This window comes from Camelus ferus, chromosome 30, assembly GCF_009834535.1.
Source record: "Camelus ferus isolate YT-003-E chromosome 30, BCGSAC_Cfer_1.0, whole genome shotgun sequence".
NCBI lineage: Eukaryota > Metazoa > Chordata > Mammalia > Artiodactyla > Camelidae > Camelus > Camelus ferus.
In genome coordinates, this window is record NC_045725.1 from 20,188,172 (window position 1) to 20,207,408 (window position 19,237).

The window sequence follows — 19,237 nt, forward strand, 5'->3', positions numbered from 1 at the left end:
CCGCTTTTATAAGGGCACTATTCCCACTCCCGAGGGCTCCACCCTCACGACCTAATCACTTTCCAAAGGCCCCACCTCCTAATACCATCACACTGGGGTTAAGTTTCAACATATGAATTCTGGGGGGACAAAAACATTCAGACCATAGCACCTGCCTAGTGTACAGGGAAGGTCGGGACTGAACTGCTGCAGTGCAAACTTACCATCCACTGTCTGTAAAGGGCCGGTTAGTAATTATCTCAGGCTTTGCAGGCCATGCAATCTCTGTCACGACTCCTCAACTCTGCTGATGTAAGTGCAAAAGCAGTCACAGATGATATGTAAACGAATTTTGTGACTCTCTCCTAATAAAGCTTTATTTACTTAAAAACAAGTGGTGGGCCAGGTTTGCCCCACGGCTATAATTTGCTGGCTCCTGCACTAAGCTGTTCTGCCTGACTCCTCGGTGCAGACAAAACCCACTAATTGCTCCTGACTTTGGCACAGGCGGGTCCCCACGCAGGGGGAGTCTTCAGAATAGGCACAAGCAATGTGAACTGAGGGCCCCAGAATTTCCCTCTAACGTTGGCACCAGCCCCTAAACATCATTGTTGGAGACTTTGAAAGGCTCTGCTTAGATACAATATACTTGTAGGAGTGGAGTTTTGAATGAACTCATGAGTCTTTATTATGATTGCATGGTGAATTAGAAGTGCTTAAAATGAAGCTGGAGTACATGTCTGCTTGGACTTCTAGTGTTCTGAAGGCTCCTTATGCCCACCTACAAGATGACCTTACTTCATCCTCTAAAGCTTATTGGAGCCCCAAGTTACTCTTACTGCAGATCTTGTTTTGTTTAATGGGACTTTTAACATGTTCCCTGGGGTCAGTCTGGGCTGATCTAGTGGCTGGCTTGGTGTTGTGCCTTATGCTTGCAAGTCTTTAAACCAGTAGCCCAAGGACCAGGTCGTACCCACCTGCTGGCTAGCACCCTCTCTGGAATTACATTTTCCTCTGTTCCTAGACCCTCCATTACTACAGTTGTTCCATGACTATGTGTTAGAAAGTAGATATTCTCTCTCCCTGCCCGCGCAGGATTCATTGTCCTTCCCATAAGATGCTATATTCTTCAGGACAAATTGAGCTTCCTAGCTACTGAAACTCATCAGTGGCTGCCTCCCTGCCCCAGTGAACAGATGAAGGTCTAGTCCTGGCTCCTCTAACGGCAGATTGCCTGCTCATGCTTGGCCCTGGGGCAGGAATAACTACTTCCCGGACTTTACAGCTTTGCCTTTCTTTCATACTCAAAAGCTAAGTAACATGACCACAGAGTATAGTTGTTATACGAAAGTTGCACAAGGATTTGGCCTTATATTTCTCTGAAATAGCAAGATAATGAGAACACAAGCTTGACTGGATTGGCAAGATTACAGATGCAACTGGGTGAAGGAAAAATCAAAATGATAGTTGATTAAGAAGAACAGAGATTAAACTTCAAATGTCATACAGCTAACAATGTTTTCTTTCCTCTTTCCACTCAAATATATTTTTTAAAACTCAATTTTTATCATAAATCTCAGTGATGAATTTGGTATTAAAGAACCAAGTGGAATTTTTAACTAGGAGAAAAACTCTCTGGTGTTGGATTTAATCCTTGAAATCAATCAACAAGTCATTTAAAGTCCTTTAAATCATCACAAGATGAAAGGGCTCTTTGGGTTTAAAGCCAAAGGAGTAATCCCTTGTCTTATGTGTGACTGAAAAGAATGATTGTAAGCAGTGATCCCTGCTCTTAAGTAGATTACAGTGTCATTGCTGAGATAAAATTAAGACATAATAGACAATTAGAACAGCTAAACAATATGGGACTCCTAGTCTATAAGTTTAGAGTGGAGAAAGACAATTGAGCTCTGGAGTAAGTGCTTTGCAGAGAAGGTTGGATTTGAGGTAGTTGATATCAGGAAGCCATTGATGGTTTTACACAAGGGAACAACTTGAATGTGGGTTCCTTGAGGTGAGAGGTGTCAACCTCTTTGTTAGCTCAAGCACAGGTCACACATCACGGCACACAGTAGGTGCCTAAGAAAAGTTTACTTAGTATAAAAATGGAATTTAAGTGGTGCAGACTATGTGTTGGAGAGATTGGAATCAGGAAAAAGATGACAGTCTCTCTGATGACCAGAAGGATGCTAGGTTGTCACGCCAGCCGGGACCTAGAATATCTATCAGTACTGGGTAAACTCTTGAAACATTTTCATTGAATTCAACACGTTAGTTTTGAACATCGATCAGCAAGTTTTCAAATCTTTTTTAATAACTTAAAAAATGTGGACTTTGAATTTAATGCAAAGAAATAGATCCCCTTTCTTGAATGAAACCAAGAAATGATCTTAAGTTCAAATTTCAAGGGAAGTAGCTTGGTGGGAAAAACTCATGGGCATGGGAGTCAGACACAGCACAGGCAGTCACTTGGCCACAACAGTTGTAGGCATGTTATTAGCTGGGGGACCTTTGGAGAGGTTCTGTGCCTCAGTTCTGTAACTTAGGGAAAAATAGGACGATGATGATTATCCAGATGGATTATGGTAAGAATTAGCACTTATGAAACGTCAGCACAGACTTTGGTCCACGGTAGACCATTTGTCCATGCTCCTTTCACTTTTCTTTTCTCCTCCTACAGAACTGAATTAAATGAGAACCTTAACTCAAGGGAAGCCAGGGTGTCCTGAAGGTCCCGGGCTACAAAACTGGAGCACTGTTGGGTAATAAGCACCAGCACCGTGGATGTCATCAGTGTGCAAGTCAGAACAGTAGTCCTGAGCACGTGGGGACCATGCTGGTGAGTGCAGACAGAAAAGCTCTGAGTACTGAGTTAACCTTATGGAATATTCACTGTTATGGCTCAAGAGGCAGAAGGAAAGGAGGGGGTACTCAAAAAGGATCAATTCACATGCAATGGAAGGCAAAAGAGATGACTACTGTTGGTCAATAATAATATCTAAGCGCTTTAGATTTTTGTGAGATTATTTTGTTGTGTGTTCACTGATAGGTTAACTAGAAAAAAATAGGTCCTAATGAAAGCTTAAAGTGCACCAGCTGTGTTCAGCTGAAAAGGGGTTCTTTTTCCTCCTCATGTGAGCAAGAGGAGTGGGTCTGTTTAATTAAGGAGAAAAGTGTCAGGATAAATTGGGGCATGCATTTATTTCTGCAGCCATGGAAGCAAGTTTACCAAAGGATTGAGAGCTGAAGACTGATTCTAAGTGGAAGTTTCTAAACCCTGGGTACTTCCCAGAGGGGCTTCCATTCCATGGTCCCAGGCTGTTCTCCTAGGCAACAGTAGATAGAGCAGCTGACTGAAGTCTAGGTCGAGGCCGCTGCCCCACAGAGCTCACCTTTTCATTTCTGGCTTCTCCCTTTCTTCTCTTTCCCAGCCTTTCCCTGGGTGCATAGTTGTACTGGGTGAAGGTTTGTGGTAGCAGCTCCTAAGGTGCTCTGATGTTCCGTATGTTGGTTCATCCTTGGCCAGTGTGGCCTTATCCTGGAGACAGCCATGTGGGCTCCTCCTAGCCCAGGTGCCCCGGTGCAGTCCATTGGGGCATCAGCTCTTTTGAGTACCACACACATGGGATCCATGTATTCATCTCTGCCAATACCTGTCTCTTAAAAATGAAGCCACTGAGTGATTTGCCAAGGCTTCATTAAATAGCACATAACAGAGCTAAGGTTAGAACACAGGTCTTCAGTCTCCAGGAACAGTTTTTGCAGACAAAGTGATCGTCAGATAAGGGAAATAACTTCTCCATCCCTCTGCCCCCACCAGAATGGCACATCATAACGAGGGGAAGAGAGCGTAGCTTGAAAAAATATATTTCATTCTAAGTACCTATTGTTTTCATGATCAAACCACCAAAGGGAATGCTGTTCTGAATCTCCTTGGTTACTGAGTATGCAAATGTAGGTGGTACTAGTGACCACGTGACACGGTGACTAGAGCTTCAGAGACACACAGGAAAGTGGGGACTGAGAAATGTCCCTTGGATTTGCTAGAAAGGAATGGCGACCTTTAAGAGCCTAGTTTCAGTTTTACTGTGAACACAGGAGCCGGGTTCCAGGGATTTAGAATGGATAAGGAGGAGAAGGTGTTGGCTATGCATGAAACAGAGGGATGGAAAGAAATCGAAGTCGAACTTTTGGCAGGATCAAGGCTCTTTCTCCTGGCAAACCGGATCAAGGGCCAGGACACAGGCCCTGTGTCCCCCCAGCGCCAATTCTTCTGTCTCTCTTATTTAATGCAATATGTTACATAGCACTTTATATCGAAAAGGTAGAGAGATTCTGTTTTAATACACTAATACATCTGACAAATTAAAGATGTTTTTCTGTCCTTGAGGTAAGTGCACTTCTTTGCTTATATTCTGAGCATACCCCTCCCCTCATCTCCCTGCTCTCGGCAACCTTCCTCCTCCCCACCCCCACCCTCCCACAGAACTAGACAGCTAGACAGTGAGTCACCCAAAACAAAGGCTGAACATATTTGAAAATCCTTCGCTCTTAGTGTAAGGATGTATACTTGCTGAGCAAGGTTTTTTGCTCAGAAACTAATCTGGTTCAGAGATTAGACTGTAAATTCCCAAGGACAGGAAAGAAGCAGGGGAGAAAGTACCAGAGAAGTGGAGAGCAGGAGATGAGGAAACCACAAGTCTCCACCAGGGAAGGCCCTCTGCCCGTGCCCCACTCCAATGAGGTACACGGAGGCCCACTCAGCACGTGGCTGTCCTCCTTGCTACTTGGGGCCATCTTTGGGCAGCGTTCAATGTGCTGCAGCACAGCTAGGTTTGTGTATTCCCCCAGACCCTTCCCAGGCCTCGTCTAATTTATAATAACCCTAGGTGGTGGGGCCTAACATGGTGATAACAAGAAAACGGACCCCCTCCTCCTCTCCAAGTTGCCATAAGTTGGTACTGGATTGAAATCTTCTGCAAGACAAGGAAAGTGTGGAATACACTCTCCTGTTACGTGTGTTTGTGAGTTTGTCTTCCCCACTATACTGGCATATCCTTGAGGGCAAAGATCATCTCTCTTTTTAAAATTGAAGTATAGTTGATTTAAAATGTTCTCTTAGTTTCTGGTATAAAATGTTCTGTTAGTGATTCAGTTATATATATATGTATATACACACACATACATCTTTTCACATTCTTTTCCTTTGTGGTTTGTTACAGGACATTGAACATGTTCCCCTGTGCTATACAGTAGAAGCTTGCTTATCTATTCTGTATATAGTAGTTTGTTTCTGCTAATCCCAAACTCCTAATTTATCCCTTCCTTACCCCCTTTCCCCTTTGGTAACCATAAGTTTGTTTTCTATGTCTGTAAGTCTGTTTCTGTTTTGTAAATAAGTTCATTTGTGTCATATTTTAGGTTCAACATATAAGTGATATCATACGGTATTTGTCTTTGTCTTTCTGACTTGATTCGCTTAGTATGATAATTGCTAGGTCCATCCATTTAGTTGCAAATGGCATTATTTCATTCTTTTTTATGGCTGAGTAGTATTCCATTGTGTGTGTGTGTGTGTGTGTGTGTATCACATCTTCTTTATCCATTCATCTGTTGGTGGACATTTAGGTTGCTTCCATGTCTTGACTATAAGATCATGTTTTTTTCACCTTTGCATACTCAACACCTGGAATAATACTTGGCACAGAGCTTAATTCATGTTTGTTGAATGAATAAATGAGTGAATGGCTGACGGATGAATAAATAAAAGTAAAAAATATTTAGATGTAGAAGTCAGAAGAAGCCAAAAATAGAGGCAGAGGAGAGAATAAAGATGTCTGAAGAGGAAAGGATGATTGAAAAGAGCTGAGAGATGACTGGGAGAGGAAAGGTTGATGGGTTAAGTCCAAGTTCTTTTGGAGCCTTGTGAGAGAGATGAGATGATAGGTGGCAAGTCTCTAACATGTTGGGGTGAAAAAAACCCTTGTTATTTAATGGCCATAGTTAACACTAAACTCATCTCCTTCCAACCCATTTCTGATCATAATGCATATCCGGTTGACAGGTAAGAAATCATCACGATGGTCTGAGAGTCTGTAACAGATAAAGTCATGGGGTAATATTTTAAGTCTTTCTGTATTCGTATTTAGAGAAGCATGTCACTGTCCTTTGATTACACTCTTCATGATCTGGAAACACAATTCTGCTATACGAGTATGCTCCAAGTGCTAGGTACAATTGTGTGTTCTTATACCTTCAAGTGGTTTCACATTTATTCATTCACTAAGTTTTTGCTCTGACTCATTTATTCACTCACTTAGAGGCACAAACTAAGGCCCTGTAGGGTTGCTATGTGGGTGCTTAAGATGCAAAAAAAGGAGTTGGCAGCCCAGCAGGGGAGACAGACACCTAAATGCATGTTTATGAGTCAGTGTGTTTCATCATGCGCTAAAGCCTGAGGCACAGCAGTCCTGACCCTCCTTACACTGTCCTGACACCTCTCAACCCAAACTGTCTGATTCACTGCCTCCTTCATCAGCCAGGCTGCTCCTGACATGGACCCTATATCTGGAACCCCAGACTCTAGCAAGGAGTGGAGCTCTGAAGGTCTGGTTCTTCCCAGTCTCTCCCAGGAGCTTAGATCTTGCTTGCTCCCCAGCAAACGTAGCTATACTCTGTGTTCTCCTCTGGCCTCCACCCCAGTACCAGTTGGTTCCAATCATTGCCCAATCCACATCCAATCTTGCCATGGCCTTTGTGCACTGGCTTTGGACTAGCTGAGTCCCCTCACTGAGGACTGTTCTTGGCACTTGGGTTAGATCTTCTCCCTCCTCATTGCAACTCCCCCCTCCTTCATGCAATATCTTGTTTTGAGGTCTGCTGGCAAATCTCAGGTCAAAGTCTGCTCAAGATAGCCCCTTCCACCTAGCTCTGCCACAGCCCCTGCACTGTCATGATCCTTGTGAATACCTCTTTCGGCAGAAAAACTTCCTTTGGATGCCCTTTGGAAGGGAGGAATGAGTTTTTGCCTTTATCAGGGCTGGTCCAGGTACGGGGCAGCCTAGACCTGCCATGATGCTGTTAGCAGATTTCACCACGCTGACTAGAGGAAGTCTAGTCAGGTAAGAAGTGGCCAATTCATCACAGAAGCCAAAAGCTCTGTGCCCACTTCAAGGGAGAGTGTAAAACTGTGGATTAAGTGACTTCATGGAATGTATATAATGTTAGTGGAAGAGATAGAAATGGAAATCAACATTTCTCAAGCTCTTATTTTAATCCCCAAATCATGTTAATAAATCTTGGCATATACTTTTGGGTATGAGAGGATAGTTCATTTGAATGACAAGATTTAAAAAAATGTTCTTTACATAATATCACCCCTTAATTTAACTAAGCTTTTTGGGTTATTTTGTTGTTAAACTGATTTGTCAATTTGCCTCACAATGTTGTATATTTCTGTGCAAGAATAATGATTTAAAATACATAAAGACACCACACAAAAGGAATAAAAAACCTTCAAACTTATACTTTGGAGACAACTGAGCTTTTGTTTTTTTTAAATCAGAGGACTACAATCTTAATTTCCAGCCTTCAAGTCTGTTAAAAAAAATAAGAACATATATATATATATTTTTAAGTAGGCAAAAATAACTTATTTATCATAAACAGACTATCATTGAAAATTCAAATTTTTGCGCTGATGGAAAGAAGAACTGTGAATCATCCGTTTGTCAAACGTCAAACATCAGCTCGAGCAAATCTGGGTTGAATTTTCAATAGGTTTCTGAAAGCTGGAGTAGCGGAAATCGCTTGATCCAGGGGACGAAATGGGAGGAGCCGGCATAGACACATTCCTGGTTTGGGATAAATGGCATCTCGCTGCTAAAACCAGCCTCACATGTTAGCCTACAATCATTAGGTTGGTGACTTCCCTGATACCCTGGAGATGCTTGCACTGGGAGTAAATTTCCCTGTTGAAGCATTTGACAAGCCTTAGTTCCTGATGTCTCACACTCAAGCCTTACTTTATAGTCACATCTGTTAGTTTAAAGCATTTTTAGTTTATTGAAGAAGCCTTCACAAAGAAAAAACAGATGATGAAAATCTCATCTGTCAAAACTGTTATTAAAACCAGTAACAGTGTGAAATTTTGTTTAAATTGAAAGCATCATTTATTTTTATCAAACATTTTATAAACAATCACATTTGAGAGAGATTTGGGGGACCTGGAGAGCCCTCAACAAAATGCAGCTCATTATGTTGCTTTGTTGTGTGTGGCTCAGAGGCAGGCTGGGGCTCCTTCCCTTTAACTTGGGGAGAGACCAGAGGGGTCAAGAAATTGCCAGAAGCAGGGCCTGTCTGCTTTGAGGAGGGAGAGTAAGCAGGAAAGAAGATGTGCCTAAAATGGAGGCTGGAGATCATGTTGGGGTGGCAGCCACCTGGGCCACCTTATTTGCCCTTTTCTGATGGATTAAGGTGGGATGACATGACCTGAACCTCAAAGTCCCTGAGAGGGCTTGGGAGAAAGAAAAGGAAAGGAAAGAACGGATATTCATGGAAAGAGTGAGCAGGGCTTCCTTCCTTTTCTTCTCCGCAGACAGCTGATTTCACGCCCAGATCTGCTACTGATATCAAAGGGTGTTTCACAGCCAGAAAGAGTAAAAGACAGCTTTAAGAAGCAAGATGAACATCAAGTCCATGTAGTCGAGTCCTCACTCAATCCAGATGTCTGGCAGCTCGGAGACAAAACATCCGACACTTTGCTATTGTGTAGACTCAACCTTGGAACATACAAGAGATCCAGTTTCACGTTCTTAACTGTGTCTCATACTTCTTTGGCGGCTTGGTATTAACAGCTTTGAAAAAGAAAATGCATCTGAAGGAGAGTAGAACCATGTAAAATCCGAATGATTTGTTCAAGTGGTGACCTTTCGCTCCTTTCTCCGGTAATACTGGAGACACACTTTGAGATCTCTTCCTGGGGGCCAGCAAAGGTTTCTCAGGGGGCCCAGGGTGCAGGAATGGGGGCGCACAGAGTGATGAGGGGCATTCCAGAGCATCTTCCCATTCATACTCTTTCTTGAAGCTGACTATTCTAAGAATGTATCTAATCTCCTTGGATATTTCCCCTTTCTCAAGCCCTGCTACTTCCATTTGTAAAAGAAAGCCTTACCTCGGAGTCATCAAGGATCCCACCAGAGAATACTGCTGCAAGGTATAAAGACACCATCCCCACCCCGCACTCCAAAGAAACGGACTGCTCCGATCTTCGATCTTCGAAGCCCACAAAAAGCAAGACCTCAGGCTGTGTTTCAGCTGCCCGTTTTCCACAATTTTAAAGAGAAGAAGGTGAAAATTCCATGTTTACTTCCAAAATAGTGATACTATGTTTTCTGGAAAAGCACCCGCTCTGAGTGTTAAGTTAGTGTTTATAGTTCTTGACCACTTACTCTGAGTTGCAGGAAAAAAACATTTTCATTAACTTTTGCCAGATGATGATACATTGTAAACCTCTATTTTATTTTTTAACATGAGCACAAGTGTTTTGCTAGCTAGTGATCTCTTTTCTGCTCATTTATTTATTTTTGCCAAGTGCTTATTACAGGAATATCTTGTAAGTTCTACTCTTCAAGAAATTAACAACAGGAATTAATGGGACTTTTATAAGCTCTGAACTTCCTGCGGCCCAATCCTTCTTTTTTTTTTCTGTTGGTTTACTTTGAAACTTGTATCATTCTACCCATAAATTATTTTCACCCGTGGAAAATATAAACTAATTGGGAGAAAAGCCCTCTTCTCATTAAAAGGTGCGTTTCCAATAAGAAATTTACTTGTTACATTCAGTAATTTTTAAATCAAAATGTATGATATTTTGTTAGAGCAATGGATTAATAACTGTAATGATAAGTCATTCAACCCAGAAAAAATTTTTGGTAATAATCTATCATTTTTTTTTATTTCCTGAAATAACCACGTAAACTCTTCAATTTATACACCTATTTTTTGATTGCAGAGAATTATGACTCAATGATCAGTAAAAGACTTTCAAGCATAAAATATACTTCATTAAGATGAAATTCTACAAGAAACATGGAGTGGAAATATAAGATTAAGGCGAAAAGGATATAAACTTCCTGTTAAAGAAGAGTCTGTTCATGTGTTTTGTAAATGTGTGGTGGTAAATATCAAATGAGGACCTGTATCCTTCAGGGACCTGATGGGAACCGATGGTACACTTCAACCAGGGAAATGGAGCTGAGTTTGTAAAAACAGTTTACGGAAGTGTGGGCAGGGTTGCATGAAGTCTAACTAGGGGAAAAGGGAAGGAGCATAAGGGTCCTGAGGGTGTAAAGTGAGGGAACAGTCACCAGTTCCTGCAGAAAGTGACTTTATCGTCAGGAGATGGCTACCCTGTAGTAACTGTGGTCTTGGGTAGAAGATGGACCAGACCTGTGTTCTAGAAGGAAGGAAACCAAGAGAATAAATGCCCCGTCTTTACTTTTTTCCTGTGGTCCAGTCTTTTGCCAGTTCCTCCTGTGGGTCAAACTCAACTTGTTAAAAGTGATGATGGGCCTTAATCTTTCATTGTCAACGATACTATGATGAGAGCGGTAGGTTTTTTTGGATGTCCTGTATCAGATCAAGGGAGTTCTTTCTTATTCACAACTTTAGGGAGCTTTTATCATGAATTTTGTGAGGTACTTTACCGCATCTGTTGAGATAATTATGTTTTCACTTTAATCTTATTAATAATAATATTGATTGATTTTTTAAATGTTAAACTAAACTTGCATTCTTAAGGTAAACTACACTTGGTCATGATGTATTATCCTTTTTTATAAAGTGAGTTGGGAAGTATTTCTTCTTCCTCTGTTTCCTGGAAGAGTTTGTGTAGGATTTGTATTATTTTTTCCATTAAATGCTTTAAAGAATTCACCATAATACCATCTGGGATGGTGTTTTTTTTTTTATTTTTGAGGGGGGAAATTTTAAATTGTGAATTTAATTTCTTAATTGATACAGAAATTTTCAGGCATTTTATTTTTTCTCGAGGGGGCTCTAGTAATTTATGTCTTTTTAGAATTTGTCCATTTCATCTAGGTTGTCAAATTTATTGGCATAAAATCATTAATATATTCCTTTATTATCCTTTTATTGTTCATAATATCTATAGTAATGATCTCTTTTTCATTCTGAGTATTGGTAATTTGTGTCTTGTCTTTTTTCTCCAATAAATCTGGTTTGTAATTTATCATTTTTATTTAACTTTTCATATGACAAGCTTTTAGTATCATTTATTTGTTTCTATTATTTTTCAATTTTCTATTTTATTGATTTCTACTCTTAGTTTTGTTATTTCCTTCTACTTAATGTTTAATTTTCTCTCCTTTAAGTGGAAGCTTAGATCATTGATTTGAGACTTTTATTTTAATATACAGATCTAATTCTATAAAATTTCCCCAAGCACTGCTTTTGTGGCCTCCCATAAATTTTGACATATTGTATTTTCATTTTCTTCTGGTTAAAAATTATTTTGAATCTCCTTGTTGAATTTTTTTGAACTATGGATTACTTACAAGTATGCTATTTGTCAAATTTCCAAGACAAGTGTTATTTGTCAAATTTTCTGTTACTGATTTCTTATTGAATTACATTGTGTTAGAGAGCATACTCTGTATGGTTTCAATCCTTTTGTTCTATTGAGACTTTTTTGTGGCCTAGAATATAATCTATCTTTGTGAATACTCCATGTGCACTTGAAAAGAATGTGTATTCTGCTGCTGTTGGGTGAATGTTCTGTAAATGTCAGTTAAATCCCATTGGATGGTGGTCTTGCCCAAATCTTCTTATGTCTTTATTGACTTCCTGTCAAGTTGTTCTATCAACAGAGAGAGATGTGTTGAAGTCTCCAACTATAATTGTGGATTTATTTCAGTTCTTTCAGTTTTTGGTTCATGTATTTTGAAGTTTTGTAATTAGGAGATGTGTTAGTCACGATTCTCCAGAGAAGCAAAACCAAGAGGAGATGCCAATAGGAGATTTATTATGAGAAATTGGCTCATGCAGTTATGGAGGTGGGGAAATCCCATGATCTGCTCTCTGCAAGCTGAAGACCCCAGAGAGCCAGTGGTATGATTCAGACCAAGTCCAAAGAAAAGCCTGAGAACCAGGGTAGTTTATGGTGTAAATCCCAGTCTGAGGACAGGAGAAGAAGGTGAGATGAGATGTCCCAGCTCAAGCAGTGAAAAAGAGAATTTCTTCTTCCTCCACCTTTTGTTCGGTTCAGACCCTCAACAGATTGGATATGACCGACCACATGGGCAGGGCAATCTACTTTACTGAGATCACCAATTCAAAAGCTAATCTCATCCAGAAACACCCTTACAGACACACTCATGGCCAGTCAAGTTGACACATAAAATTGCCATCACAGAACCATACACATTATTATTATTGACAATATACAGTTACTGTGATTTTTAATTCGTTTTAGTAATCTATGCCTTTTAGCTGGAGAGTTTAGATCATTTGTTTTTCATGTGATTATTGATAAGGTCAAGTTAAAATCTACCGTCTTGCTATTTGTTTCTGTTTGTTTCATTTGGATTTTTTTTTAATCATTTTTTTTCTTATTTATTTGTCTTTTTTTGGCTTATTTTTTAAGGTTCCATTGTATTTCCACTTCTGGCTTATTAGCTACACTTGTGCTTACTCTAGGCATTACAATACACACCTTTCACTTACCGCAGTCTACCTCTAAATCAGATTATTGCTGTTTCACATATAATGCAACAGTCTTACAACAGAATAGTTCTCTCCCAACCCCTTATCCTTTGTACTATTGTTGTCATACATAATACTTCTTCATGTGTTGTAAACCCCATAGTGAGTTTTTGTTGTTTCTGCTCTAAACAGTTATCTTTTAAAAAAAATTTTAAAAAAAGGAAAAAAATAGTTCTTTATATTTCCCCACAAATTATATCATTTTCACTGTACTTCATTCCTTTTCATAAAGTCAGTTTCCTTCTGGTATCATTTACCTTCTACCTGAAGAACTTCCTTTAATATTTTTGTAGTGAAGGTCTGCAGGTAAAACATCCTCTCAGTTTTTGTTTTTCTTAAGTCTTTATTTCAGCAGTATTTCTAAAATATATTGTGCTGTGTATAATATTCTAACTTGACAGGTTTATTTTTCCTTCAATGCACAAACTGGTTTATGCTTTACTTATTTTAAAAAAATTTTATTGAAGTATAGTTGATTTACCTTTACATATTTTTGATAAGAAATCTGCTAACAGTTTTATCCTTTGTTCCTTTTTTTCATAGTGTGAATTTTTTTCCATCATTGACTTTAAGACATTTCTCTTTTCATTGTTTTTCAGTAATTTGATTGTGATATGTCCTGCCTCCCTCTCCATTCCTGCCCAGTCTACTTGGAATTTTTGAATTCCTTAGAACCATGTTTTATCATTTTCACCAAATTTAAAAATATTTTTGCCATTTTTCCTTAAATACATAGACTTTCTGACATCTCATTTTACTTGCCTTTTGAGACTCCAATTACACACTTATGTTAGAGAAATTGATACTTTCTCTTAGGTCAATTGAGCTGCTTCTTCTTTTTTGTCTTTTCTTCCTCTGTGCTTCCTTTAGGATAGTTTATATTGTTATTTTATTGAGTTCATTGATTTTTTTGGTTTTGTTTTATAGTATCTAATCTTCTGTCAATATCATTCAGTGAATTTTTCATTGCAGATTTTGTACTTATCTCTAGAAATTTTATATATATATACTTTGTGTCTTTCATTTTTCTTACTATGTACATGTTTTTCTTTAAATCCTTGAGCATATTGCTTGTATTTATAATAGCTCTTTCAATATCCCTTTCTGTTAATTTCATCATCTCTGTCATTTCTGGGTCTCTTTCTGGTGCCTAGTTTTCCTTCTGGTATGGGCTGTATTTTTGTTTCTTCACATATTGTAATATTTGATTTAATGAAGGACATTGTGAATTTATACTTCTGGTTACTGGATTTTGTTGTATTCCTTTAAAGAAACTTAGACTTTTTTTCTGGTAGGTAGCTGAGCTTCTTGTAAATCAGCTGAATCATTTCAAGGTTTCAAGATATTTTTTTGAGCAAATGTAGATTAGCCTGTACTCTAAAACACATTTAGTCTCATTTCTAAAGCCTAGTTTTCTTGAGACTTTGCTGAAGTATATATTCAATAATGTATTTCCACTTCAACCAATGGGAAGTAAAATTAGTTCTGGCCCTATGTGAGCTCAAAACATTTTTCATCTTACAACTCCCTGATAATTAATTATTTTTCCCCCAGAAGTTGTTCTTGCCCAAACTGTGGACTTTTCTGATATATATACATAGGTCAGTCTTCAGCCAAAGACTCCACAAGACCCCTGTTTAAATTTCTGGAGCTCTTCCTCTCTGTAGCTTTCTTTTCTTTGATATCGTATCTTACCAGGTTTAGCTTCATCTGCCTCTCTAAACCATAATCTCTGTCTCTTCAACTCAGCAATGCTATGAAGTTCTGCTTGAGCTTTCTCTCCCTGGGCTTGAGGTTTGCAAATTAGTTCCAGACAGAATGGCAGTGCAGTTGAAGGATTCACCTTATTTTTCCTCCTTCTTAAAAAAATTTTTTTTCAGAGATTACAGTCCTGTGCTGCCAGTTGTCTGATGTCTAAAGACAGTTATTTCATATTTTGTTCAGTTTTCTGGTTGTTTATGGCAGGATGACAGGATGATAAATCTGGACCCTGTTACTCACTTATGGCTAGAGGTTAAAGCCCTTGTGTCATCTTGGATTTCTTCTTTTTTTTTTTTCCTTTGCTCCACATCCATGTGAGGGAATAGAAATTCCCTCTGAAGTCCTGTCACCACAACACCTCTCACTAGTCACCACCTCTTCCCATTGCTGTGGACTTACTTCTGTCCACACTTACCTGTCTCCTGAATAATCAGTCTTTGACCTTGTCTTCCTACTTCTGGACTCCAACCCTCACCAGCTATCACTCTGTTGGCCAGACGATCTTCCTAAAATTCTTCTAATTGTGATTTTAAAATCTCTTTAAAATCACAATATTCAGTGGCTCCACTTGGTAGCAGAGTAATTAAACCCTTTTTAATGTTAGTATTTGAACAACTTTATGATCTTCTCTTTTGCTTTCATCTGCCATTTCATCTACCATTTCTTCCCTTCCTTTTCCTCTTTATGTAAGGACATTTTTCTCTTCCCTGTATATTAAAATTCTTCCTATTTTTGTGATGAAGACAAAATTGAATGTCTTTTGTCATGCCCTCCTGATCTCATTTTATAAAGCATCCCCATCCTTCTCTGAATTCTGAGGGTACTTTGTTTATACATCTCATGACACTTTTGACTTTGTACACCTTTATCATAGCTCTTTATGAGCATGTATTAGGGACATCAAGTATTGATGATATGTAATGTGATCCTGCCCCCCCACCACAATTTTATCTCCTATAACAAATGATGCAGTGAATTTCCTTGATTTGGTACCAGATGAAGTGTTGCTGGAGAAATTATCGCCTTGACTAACATCTTGACGTTTAAAAGTCTGCTTTCCTTCAGGTCGGCTGCCTTGACTCCAGAACAGGAGTCTTACGTTGACCACTCAACTGGGATAAGGCTTAAAAGCAATGCTTCTGTACCATAATCTGTATCATACCATTATTCCCATTTGCTGTCACGTATCCTGTTATCATATCACTAATTTGATATATTAAAGACAAATAATTCTATTTTCATTTCACATTTTGTGACTCTCTTTTCCCTACTTTTATTTATGTCCATAGTTATGTTTTGAGATGTATGTGTTTTTCACTAGATTGCCAGCTCTACACAAATAAGGCTTTTGTCACCCTTTTAATACAGTGCTTTGTATATACAATTAGAGGTAATGTGATACAATTATAAGAACTCTATTTTCTGAGACATACACACTTTCACACTTTGGTTTACTGAGTGAGCATAAACAATCATGTATTAACAATGTGATGAATATATACATTTAGATAGTGGTCAATGTGTGTGCCTTATATACAAAAATTCAGTGTGAAAAATACTGAGATCTTATTGACTACTATTTGCTTCATGTTAGAAAATAATCAGAATATTAGCTTTAATATGTGTATCCTATATCTGATAGAGATGCTTTAATTTTAGTGTCTCAAATTATAAGGATTCAATTATTTTCTCTAGAAAAGACTTGTTTCTCACAACCTCATTATCAAAACACTTTCTGCGTACTTTGCCTAAAATTACCTTTTCTTCATTTTAATTATACAACTCCAAATCACTTGTCCTCATTAGTATTTGATAATTACAAGCAAAGAAGCAAATATAAGAACACGAAATACACAAGCAATGCAGTCTTGCATTTCCCCCCTTCTTTCTGTCGATAGCACTGACTTCATTGAGATGAAGTGTATTTAATTTCAGTTCTCTGAGTGACCACATTTAGTATTCGAGTTCATTTCCATTTCGGGATAATTTCTTTCAAATTTGATTCAATATACATAATTCTTCTTTAAGCATACATATCTACATTCCTTTAAGTTTTTTTTTTTTTTTAAATCTAGAGAAGGCAGGGAGGAAATTAACAATTCATTTTGTATCTCCTTTTGACGCGGCCTGTTTTTGGCACTTGGCACATACTAACTCATTAGATTCTCTCCATAAGCCTCAGAAGCTGGAATTATTACTCTCATTTGAAAGATGAAAAACTGATGGCTGTAAACCAACATGCCCAAGATTGTTAAATTAGGAAGTGGAAGAGCCAGAATTCAAATAAAACTATCCTCTTTTTATTATTATTACTATTATTATTTTTTAATGAGAGCTAGAATGCAAATAAAACCATCCTCTTTTGCTATTATTGTTTGTATTTAAATTTTTTTGAATTAGTTTTTTTTTTCTGGTTGTGGGGAGGTAATTATGTTTATGTATTTTATTATTGTATTTTTTAATGATACAACATTGTTTATTTTCAAGCAAAGATTTTTGTCAAATATTCATGGGGGGGCTAGAAAGTTACTTACTAAGAAGAAAAAAAGTTGGTCTATCTGTAGTGTGTGTGAAGTCCGTGTGTTAAGATGCTTATCAGAACATGATACTTGAACGTGCTTCATGTTAGAACTGATTTCCACGTTAGAATTCTGTGATGTCTCCGAATTTACTGATGTATAAAGGTAGACTTCAAAGGGGAGCATTCTGAAACCACATTGTGAAATCATTTCTCTCTGTGTGGGCTGGCAATTTTTTTTTTTAAAGACAGTGATAAATTGATCTTAAAAGCCTACTGTGACTAAACTAGGTAGAAACCATCTGTGCACTTACCATCAACCGCAAGCTTGTTAGGTTCTGGGTGACAGTAGTGGAGACCCCGATCACATTCATTTCAACTTCCAGCAGTTTGGTTTCATCTACCATGCCGCAGGTTTCCCCAGGAGTCTTGCTTAATTGAGTTGTAACTTACCCCTTTTGGAATTACTAAAACTCTAAGTATCCCAGTGAGAGACTGTAAATTGTGTATTTTGATGATACTTATGGTTGTTGTTATCTTAGTGACAGTACCACTACAAAAGTGAGGCACCATATAGATAGCACTGGAATCAGCTCCAGAAAATATGAATTATAATTTCAGATTAGTTATGAGAACTAGGTCAAGTCACTTAACCATTGATTCTCTAATCTTGGCTTTGTCTTCCATAAAATAAAAGGATTAAACAACAAAATCATCAAAAAAGTTTTCTTTTTTAAAACTATTTTCCCCCAAGGGAAAAAGTAATAAATGAATGTAATGAAAAAATACATAAATGACACAAAAGGAAACACAATAAAAAAAAGAATTTTCCCATTCCGGCCTCCTAGCCCTTCTTCTTTGATGCAACCACTATTAACAGATCTTGAGCTTGTTGTCATATTTTCTGTGTCTCTCCAACCAGGTGTGTAGACGTGTGTGTGCTATGCAACTTTCATTTTCTTCTCAACTCAAGTAGGAATATACTGTGCTCACTATTCAGTGAAATTTTATAAAATGGCATACATCTTGGAGATTTTTCCACATCACCGTATTTAGATCTATCTCCGTACTTTTAGTGATTGCATAATATGTCCGTGTATGGAAATGCCATCATTTATTTCATCAGTTTTCTATTGATGGACATTTAGGTTTGTCACAATGAACACAGTTATATACATGATATTGCAAGTATATACACATATATAGACAAAAAGATATGCAGAATGGCCTTCTAGAAATAAAATTATTGGCCCAAATTAATTTTAAAATAATTTTAGGATAATCCACAACTGATTTTTTAAAAACATAATAGCGTCTTTTGAAAAAAAATTATACATATTTATAAAAATTGAGCAATAAACAAGGATAAGAAGAAAGCAAAGCTTATTGGAATTCAAAACCACTTAGAAATGACTATTTTTTCCATTAGGTGAATACCATGACAGATATTTATTAATGTTTCTGTAGAAAGAAAGCTAGATAGATAAAACATTTTATTTAAAAGAACCTTGATATATATATACTAATTTAAAAAGTGTATTACACTTAATTTTTATTTGGATCTAACAAACTGAAGTAAAACTGAAAGAATCTCTAAAGATTACACATTTCATTGCCATAGGAGATATTAGTTTCTAAAAGTTCTCTCTAAAATTAAAAATGAGGATTCCAAAATTATCGAGGATGGAATCTACTCTTACATTTTATTCCACTTTGCCTCCCCAAAGGTACCCGCCTCTAGAATTTGTTAATTTAAAAGAAAATTTTGTTGCAGTCTATAAACTTTACAATTCAGTCTATAATAGTTATTACCTCGGATTTTGTCTTATTTTTATATTTAATGGGCTCAAGACTCATTATATTTTTTTTAAAACCATGGCTTTTCTATTTTTGAGTTTTCTATTTTGATTTATTTCTTGATTACCTGGACTTATTGACATTATTTTTTCAAGAAAGAGTCAAATGACTATTTTTCTAGGTGCTTGAATGCTTGAGAACATGACTGAGTTGTTTTTATTAGACAAGGGACAAATTGGCCAAGTATACTATTCTTAAGTCTCATTTTCCCTCAGAATTTCTTAGACATTACTGTCTTTTAGAATAGAGAGTTGCAGTGGAAATTGTCTGATTTTGCCTTTAATTTCCAGTTTGAAAATGACTTGCTTTTGCTTGGTAGATGCCTGAAAATTTATTTTT